Consider the following 10108-nt stretch of genomic DNA (forward strand, 5'->3'; position numbering starts at 1 on the left):
TATTTTGTTGAGGGTGCAAGCAACAAAAAATATTTTAAATTGCGCGAAAGTAGAATCCTCCCCACTCTTGGCTCCCACTAATGACTCATCACTACCACTGCTTGCATATGTCGCTAGTTGTTCCGGGGAGTGTCTAAAACGCTGACAGACTGACTGACAATGTTATAACTCCATAAGACACATAAACGATGCCACAGGTTGCCACAAACGACCTACACCATTGAAATTTGAAATATGTGTTGGGAATACAATTATTTATAAGGTGTATGAATTTCAATAGGATATATTAATCGGTAGTTCTTAAAAATTTATTTAAGAGCTATTAATGAAAAGAGTGCCACAGGTTGCCACAAACGACTTACAGTATTGAAATTCAAAACATGTGTTAAGAGGGTACATATTTATCTCCTATATAAATCTAAACCGTGTATCTTGGCCGGAAGTTCTTAAAAACGCACCTAAGAACTATTTATAAAAAGAGTGCCACAGACTGCCACAAACACATGTTTTAAATTTCAATGCTTTAGGTCGTTTGTGACAACCTGTGGCACTCTTTTTATGAATAGTTCTTAGGTGCGTTTTTAAGAACTTCCGGTTAATGTACACTGTTCAAATTCACGTAGAATATAAATATGTACCCCCCTAACACATGTTTTAAATTTCAATACTGTAAGTGGTTTGTGGCAGTCTGTGGCACTCTTTTTATGAATAGTTCTTAGGTGCGTTTTTAAGAACTTCCGGTTAAGATACAATGTTCAGATTTTTATAGAAGATAAATATTTTCTCTCCCAACACATATTTTAAATTTCAATACTGTAGGTCGTTTGTGGCAACCTGTGGCACTCTTTTTATAAATAATCTTAAATTCATTTTTAAGAACTTCTGGTTAATATATAGTATTGATATTCCTATACAGAAGATCAATATCTCCACCCATTACACATATTTCAAATTTCAATAGTGTACGTCGTTTGTGGCACTCTGTGGCATCGTTTATGTGTCTAATGGAGTAATACCATTGTCAGTCAGTCTGTCAGCGTTTTAGGCACTCCCGTTGTTCCGCTTCATCTTTATTTGAAATTAATTTTTAATGTCATACTTTCAATTTATTACCCACCAATGTCAGTTCCATTTGTTCAAACAGGTGAGAAACATATTATTAGTTGGCTAAAACAAAGTTATTGTCGTGTTTCTACTTAAATACGGTTTTATTTATGATCAACAAGATCCTTTAGGCTGTTTTAAATTGTAAAATCACACGCTTTTCCTAACAAATGAGCAAAAACCAAGTTGCAGTTAGTTAAGAAGAAAAGTATTACCTACCTATATAGGCTATATTAAATGTTTTTTATCTGAAATTTTTATCGGTCAACTACAAGGTACTGAAAGTTTTTATGGTACAGGACAAACAAATAAAACAACCTCAAACAATAAAAACCCAGGCAAACCGACTTGCATCAAAATACTGAACGGAGACTACCCTCCCAACTTTCAAATTATACTAGGTGAACCCGTGCGAATTTGCACGAATAATAAATTAGGATATTATAGCAATGTCGATAGAAGTTACGTCGTTCTATTGACGTTGGTCTTGAGCTCGATCGTTGGCTATATAGGCTATATGCATTCTAAGTTCTTTTGCTGTTCATTAGGAGTATTTTACAGGACGGAACTAAATATGCTGAAAACTTGCGCGTATGGATTAAAATCAACCAAATGTTGAGTCAAAATGTGCATGAGTTCAGTGCTGCAAGAACCATTAGCTTTGTTTAGCATTATTCCTTGAACAGCGGTTTTGACGTCTGTAGATATAAATTTGGGCATATGTGGGATGCTCCCCTTCTGACGGTTGAAAGGCCAACCAAGTGTTGGTCAAGTTGGTGCCAATTGAGTGATAAATTGTGCACCTTATACATGAAAGGCCTTCCACCGTTATGTTCTTCAATTTTAGCTCGAGTGCTGACCATTGGGAGCGCAAACTTGTAAGATCTAATGTTCTCTTTGTAGTTTTTGCTCAAATGATTTGCTCCATTAAGTAGGCTCTGGAGATTTCTCGGTATGGTGGTAGGAAGATTCACTTTTCCTTTATGGCAGCAGGATGAAAATCCTTCGCTTCGTTCTTCTTTAAAATGTAGCGCACCACATTTCTGACATTTTAATGCCATCTCGCCAAGTGAATGCTGCTCAATTCTTGTATTTGTCGGTGTATATTGTCAGTGTAATTTTGTAAGTACATGTTGCCACTAACTGTTCCAGCTCCTCGTCTGGGCTCCTTACGTTTTGCATTATGTTGACTCACCGTGTCCGACCGGCAATATTTCTTTGTCGTCGGGTCCTTGACATGTTACAACGAAAATATAATGTAAAACTTTTCTCCCGTCGTGTCCTATAGGTAACATTTCTTTGCCGGGTTTCTAATTATTTTTAAAAACATGCAAACTGTTTACATTTCAAAACCAAACAAAACAGCTGGGATTTAATTTTTGTTTAAACTAATGTATTGACATCTGTTTCAATTGAAACTATCGATTAACTTAATCTTACTAATATTATAAATCTGAAAGTTTGTGAGTTTGTGTGTATGTTTGTGTGTATGTTTGTGTGTGTGTTTGTTGCTCAATCACACATAAACTACTGGACGGATTGGGCTGAAATTTGGCATGATGATAGCTCACATTCCCGATTAACATTAAAGCATATTCTTATCTCAAAAACCCTTTCGGGCTCCGCCCCAGTGGCTCTGTAGTTCCCCATGTTAATCTTATGATTTTTCATATTTAAAAGGAATTAATGAATCTTAACAGCTGTTTCAATTAAATAAGTTGGTTCTGTTCTATGATGTGCAATAGCATAAAAGTTACAAGGATTACCAAGAGGGTGCAGCACTATTAATTTTTTTTTAAATTTATGACAACAGCTAATTTCCAACCAAAAGGTGAGTGAGCGTAGCGAACGAACTTCAACCTGGAGGCGAGTTAGCGTAGCGAACGAGCTAACCTGAAGGCAAGTGAGCGCAGCGAACGAGCTCCAACCTAAAGGTGAGTGAGCGTAGCGAACGAACATCAACCAGGACGTGAATGAGCCATGCGAATACTTATGAAGTTAAACGGGGCGAAGCCCGCGGGTACAGCTAGTTTTCAATATTTTCAATATTTTTAACTAGGCTAGGGCCTATAATATCAATTATAAAATTAAACTGTCATAACCTAAACTAAAAACAAACTTGCTGATAATGAAAAAATCAAATGAGGGTTTAAGTTAATTGAATCGATAATTTCAATCGATATTAAGTAGCTTAGCCCAGTTAAGAAACTGTACCTAGGTACAGCCTAATTTTAAGAACTTTCATAGGCTTTCATAGGTCTATTCATAGGAGGGTTTCTGCTTCAGGCACTTGTTTTTTAATTTATATACTTTCTCCTTCAGTTCAGTTTCAGCTTTCAGCATGTAGTCAATGGTTTCAGTAACACTACAATACACACTTCACACTTCACAGCAATCACATAACTCTACAAACAAATAATTATTTCATCCAGCTCTCTCTCAGCTCTCAATCAAAACGAAATAATACCAGTACTACAGTAGTAGTAATAATAGTAAGTATAATAGTATAATAGTAAGTAGTACTAGAAGAGAACCAACAACATACAACAAAACAACAAAACTAAATAAATATAGGATTAGATTAGGCCTATAAAAGATAGGCTAAAATAAATACAAAGTTTTAGCGGGAATAATTTGACAACACTGGCCAATCAGGTCAGTGGTCAGTTGCGGGCGTATGCATGAGAAGACGAGAAAACTACTGTATCAAGTGAAGGGGGAGAGGAAAAAACTGAATTTAGAAACGTTATTTGCCATTGATCACAATTATTGTGAGCAAGCAGTAAGCAGAGATTACGGTTAAAGGTGGCCGTGGATAAGGTGCGAGTGAACAACTATCTTAAGCATGATTTTAAATCAAAACTCAACAAAATTTATATGGCCCATAGTGTATAGTAAGATATTCAACAGCGTGACTCATACATGATACCCAAGCTGCTTGATGTTCTTTCTAGTTTAAATTGTTTAAGAGGCATAATTGGGTTTCTTCTAAAAAAATCGGCAACGTGTCCAAATTCAACATAAATTCTATTATCCAAAATTGTAAACACACTTACACAATGCTTACACTCAAAACGTTTATTCTGATATAAAAACAATAAAACACAGGATTTCTCAGGGATCTGTCCTGGGTCCTATATTGTTAATTTGTTATATGAGAGGATTACCACAAGGCCCCATTAGAAAAACAGGTAATGCTGCAGCGCAGGCAGCGAAACACTACGTCACAGTGGTGGGTATGTTGTACTAAAATCTTGCCGTTAAAATACTGAAAAACAGCAAGCTATTTATTTACCTAAAACATAATGGGATATGGCAGTGAATCTATCCACAAGTGTGACGTCATGGATCCTGCAGCATGGCCTGTTTTTCTAGTGGAATTATAATATCATCTATATATTAATAGGCAAGCATGTTTCTTTAAAATCTTTTTTCTCAGCTCGTGTACATCGCAGGGCAAATCTATTCATACTGTTAGGAAGATATTTTCCTATATATGTGCAGAATCCCATGAACTTAAATATACTTGGAAAGCATCTTCATCACATTACCCAAGAGCAATCTATTATTGAACTGTGTCTACATTCCTCCTAACCAATCAACTTCTGTTTATGAGACATGCAGTGATACAATTGACGAGGTGTTTACAAGATCAAACTGTTCCAATCTTCTTATGGCAGGAGACTTTAAACATCCCCACCTATGATATCCCTGTATGTGCAGCTGATCCTTCGGAGAGAACCAAGAAAACCATTCTCGACAACCTAGCTGCACGTCACTCCTTGGAGCAAGTATATCACGTCAAGAACCATAGAAATGTTAGTCTGGATCTGGTCTTTACTAATCAGAGCCTTATTTTGGTTGCTCCAGCAGAAGACGAAATTGTTAGGCCGGACATTCATCACCCTCCATTGTCTTGGTCTCTTCATAATTGCCATACAACACAGATTCCACAATATAGCACCGCCCCCAACTTAAGAAAGTGTAACCTTGAAGCTGCTTCACTCATGCTCGCTACAACCAGCTTTGAACACATATACAATCATTGTTCCGATGTTCAGGCAAATTTTAAGTGGTTGATCGATATGTTAGGAGACATCTGCGTTAAATGCAGCCCCTTAAAACGGATTGGGACCTCTCCATTTCTTAAGCGGTTTTCAAAAGACCTCATAAATCTTATAATAGATAAGAAAAAAGCTCACCGGCGATACAAATCTACCCTGCAGCCTGGAGACTTTCACACTTTCTCTGTACTGGGTAACAAGTGCAAGGCACTGAGTGCACCTGCTACAGAAACTATCTCATCCATGTGGGCGATTCCATCCCAAATCATCCTAACAGCTTTTGGAGTTTCGTCCGGTCCACGAGGGATGCACCAACTTTTCCAACTCATGTCTCCTTAAACGGACATACGACAAGTGACTATTATGAGATGGCTAACATGTTCTCCGAATTCTTCGCCTCTGTTTTTTTCAGCCTGTCGCAGCTGACCACTTTTTTACATTTGAAAGCAACTCATCATTATCATCAATTACGTTCACACCATCTGAAGTCATGGAAGCCCTCAAAAACCTGAATATTGATAAAGGAGCAGGCCCTGATAACATCTCCCTTCATTTCTAAAGTACTGTCGAACTACTCTTGCGAATCCACTGACCTATCTCTTTAACTCCTCTATCCAAAAAAGAATTTTCCCACACGTACTAAAAGTTGGTCATATAGTCCCAATCCTTACGAGTGGAAATCCCTCAGAAGTGATCAACTACAGGCCAATCAGTATACTGCCGTCAATCGGAAAGGTGTTTGAGGTGCTGGTTTTGTCAAGATTCAAGCCATTTCTAAGGCCGCTTATTAGCCACAGTCAGCATGGGTTCACTACTTCAAAGTCTACAATTACCAACCTCATACTTTTTGAAAATTATATCCTATCAGCCATGAAAAATGGTAGACAAATGGATGTCACCTTCGTTGATTTTTTTAAAGCATTTGATAAAGTGGACCATGGTATACTCATTGCTAAACTCGAAGCCTATGGAGTTGTTGGGCCACTCCTTAACTGGATGAGGGACTACCTTACAGGACGCCGCCTGTGTGTTAAACTGCCTCACTCTAAGTCGCTAGAATTTTCCCAGACTTCAGGTGTCCCACAAGGCTCTCTACTTTGGTCCATACTTGTTCATTGCGTTCATCAATGACCTTGTCGATGTACTGACCTTGCTCTTTGCCGACGACGTTAAGATCTTTACAGAGGTATCAAGCTATGAGGATGCTATGCGCTTGCAGACTGGCCTTACATCCATTAATGAGTGGTGCATTTCCAACAACATGTCCCTGAATATTGCCAAGTGCTCAATCATGACATTCGGCAGATTACGAGAACCGTACCACTTTCATATGCGATAGATGGTCAGTTATTGAAACGAGTCTCAGTGGTCAAAGATTTGAGTGTTACTTTTGTGGCGGATCTTACCTTCGACAACCACATTGACGATATATGTAGCAGAGCAAACCGGCTTCTGGGATTTCTCTTTCGATCGACCCGTGGATTGAGCAACACTTGGGCGCTTAGGACTCTGTTCTGCTCTCTTGTTCGCCATCTGCTCGAATATATGCCTGCCCAGTTTGGTCTCCTCATTTAATCGGCCAGATAAGCCAGCTTGAGAGCATCCAGAGGATGTTTTTGAGATTGTTTGGATTTCGTCAGGGTCTACAGTATCGGGATGTGCCTGTGGCTCAAATGCAGGAAAACCTAAATCTCCAGGATCTTCGGGCGAGGCGCTGTGCATCTGATATGGTCTTCCTCTCCAAGCTCGTAACCGGGTTGATTGATTGTCCTGCCTTGCTGTCTGAAGTGGACATTCGTGTTCCATCTGGTACAAGATCCCAGGACCTATTCGGAAGGAGGCACTATGCACGTGGATACCTGTACCATGGACCCTTTGCAAGGATGCTTCGAAATGGGAATGTCTTCTGTGCCACTTTCGACACCTTGAAGTAATATGAAGCTGAAGTTACGATAGGCCTCCTCTGGTTGATGTTCATTGAAGACACTTTCCCAGGTTTCTTGGGCAAGAATAGATTTTAAGTTCATGACATTCCTTTTGTTGAATTTCCTAGAATAGAAGGTTTGATTCTGAGCTTCTGGGGCAGAGGTATTTATTTTGCAGAGTTGTGCTGTGTGGTCTGAGAGTCCGGCATTGAGAATGTCAACCTGTATATCATCATTGCCTAGGTTTGTGCAGACACAGTCAATTGAGCTTATTGTAGTAGGTGTTATTCTTGTAGGAGGCATGGGGAGCCGTATCATATTGTGGCTAAGAAGAACTTCGTTAAGTTTTGTCATTTCAAGGTTTGGCTTCAAGCAGTCTATATATTGATAACACCTATGAGAATAACTAGATTTTTCCATGTTTGTGTTTTTTCTAAGGTTTCAGCGATGATATCCAAGGATCAGTCTAGGTTTCCTTGGGTTCTGTAGATGCCAACAACGTGTAAGTTTTTCCCGTCCTGTTTTATTTTCACAGATTAACTCACACTGTAGTTCGATGCTGGAGGTTTGTTATATCTGTAGGTACAATGTTGTAATTAGCATTGTCATTTTTATAAATAGCTACCTACACCACCTTTTTTAGCGAATTTCCCTATAGGGAAGTAGCTATTACCGTAGGTCTCATGGTAAGACCTAAGCCCGGGACCGATTTACTTTTTCATTTTGATGTCCCCAGAGGCCAAAAACACCATTCGTTCAAATTTATATATATATATATATATATATATGTGTGTGTGTGTGTCCATCCGCACGATAACTTGAGTAATTTTTGTCCGATTTTGATGAAATTTGGTTTGAAGGTGTAAGGCGGGATAAACTTGAATGAGTTCGCGAACCAGCATGATCGGACTATGGGAACGGGTGTTTATGGGGGGTTTTATGGGGTAAAAATAGGTTTTTCCCATTTTTGACCCTAAAAACACAAAATTTCACAATTTCTTTTTAAACCATTTTGTAGAGCTTAAAAAAACAAATAATTTAGTATATTGAAGCGTTATTTTGCGCCTAAATGTTACGGAGAAAGTTCAAAAAATTTTAATTTTATAAATTCCCATGTTATTCTTATGGAGCATAAGTCAACTGTTGTAGTTTGCTTGTTTATGAAAATATTTTAATCAAATTTAGAAAATACATTAATTTCTTACTAAACCAAAGTACCTTTTAACATTTTACATAAAAAAAACTTGTTTACCCTCCCTGTTGCAGCAAACCTAAGTACTCATTAAACTAATTCTGTTTAAATAGGAAATAATGTGATATTTTAAAGGAGACATTTTAGTTTAAATCCAATCAGGCAAATGGAAATTCGCTAAGTCTGCAGGTACTAGTCACGTGACCAACTTTACAAGTGAACTGTCAACACTAATTTCTAACCTCAAACACGAGTTTTCTGGCGCTTTATAAAGGGTTTAAATTTTGCTTTCATTTGATACAAAAAGTAAATAGTTGTAGAAACGCAGTGTTTTCTTTTAATTAATAACTATATAGACACATAAGTAAAACAATCACATATTATTTATCAAAACGCTATTATTTATGTTCATCAATGAGCCCGCCGGCGCGGTGCGGCGTCGCGTCGCTGCAATCAACACGGACATTGTAGTAGCCGTAGCCGGTTGTAGGCCTATTTGCGGCGCTCAACAGTTGGGTGGAAGTTGATCTATTGCTGCCGCATTCGCTGTGATTTGTATAGTTTTTGTTTTATTCTGACATTTAAAATTAAGCTTGCTATGAGTAAAGAAAAGAAGGCTCAAATTTTGAATGTAATTAAATCGTCTAAGGACATTTTGTTAGGAACGTTTTCAAGTACCCAAACCTATGTTTTCAAATATTCGAATGCATAAGAATATTTGGGTTAAAATCCATTCAGTGTGATATTCTAATTTTGAGTCTACACACCATGAATAATAAGCCTAAACGTTTATTGATGTAACAAATAATTGCAACGCCGTTACAAGCAATGGAGAAGTAGGTTTTCAAGTATAGTAAAACATGGCATATGCGCTATTGCAGGGCAGAGCTCAGAGGTAGAGTTTTCGCTTCTCATGTGGTGGGTCCCTGGTTCAAATTCGCACCACTCACTATACTTTAGTTCCATTAATTAAACTTTTACATGTTTTACATTAAAATAACAGCTCTAAACAACATCTTATTTTTTTATTACTTTGAATAACAAATTCAGAATACCAAAATGGATTAAAAGTAATGTTTTTATGATAAGCAGTTCAGTCCAACGCCCAAAAATCAAATATAGGCCTACAAAATTGTTAGTACATCACGGGGTTTTTGCTATTTAGGAAAACAAATAATAAGCACCTAAAAAAATACAATGCAACTCCTCTTTAAAATTGTCTTACTATTATTTCCTATTAAAATGTCTTTAAATAAAACCGAGAGCCTTGGGTGTAAAATAATCTGATTAATGTTGCGATGTTGGATACATTTTTGTACATCTTTGCATGCAATACGGTACCGGTATGCGGTTTTAATTTGGTTCCTCTCAAAGCTTAAAAATCTTTTCTCTGTGACAGCTAAATAGTTGATATAACCATGAAATTTAACTCAAGTAAAATTAGACTAAAATTTCACAGAAATTGATAACTTATAATTATAATTAATTCTAATAGGGCGATTGTACATACATTATAAAATTCAATTTCACTCATTTTGTGCTACGCCACATTTATTGATTGTAATTTATATCTAATAATAATTATAATTTTAGCACTTACAGATCTATTTTTATCTTAAATTGCAAACGTGAGCCAATTCGCACTTGCAAAAAGAACTTAATAATTCATTTTTTTTTTAAATGATGTGAGTAATGAAATAACTCTCTTTCCAAAAATACTAGTCTATTTCAAATAATACGGGTGTAGAGAGGTTGTTAGAAAATGGCAAGTATTTACCAGTGTAATTTACAAGAATAAAACTTTATGAAACACATTGCTGTCT

Source organism: Macrosteles quadrilineatus, unplaced genomic scaffold (assembly GCF_028750875.1).
Source record: "Macrosteles quadrilineatus isolate MER2022 unplaced genomic scaffold, UCM_ALF_1.0 Scaffold_2__2_contigs__length_208266976, whole genome shotgun sequence".
Lineage (NCBI taxonomy): Eukaryota > Metazoa > Arthropoda > Insecta > Hemiptera > Cicadellidae > Macrosteles > Macrosteles quadrilineatus.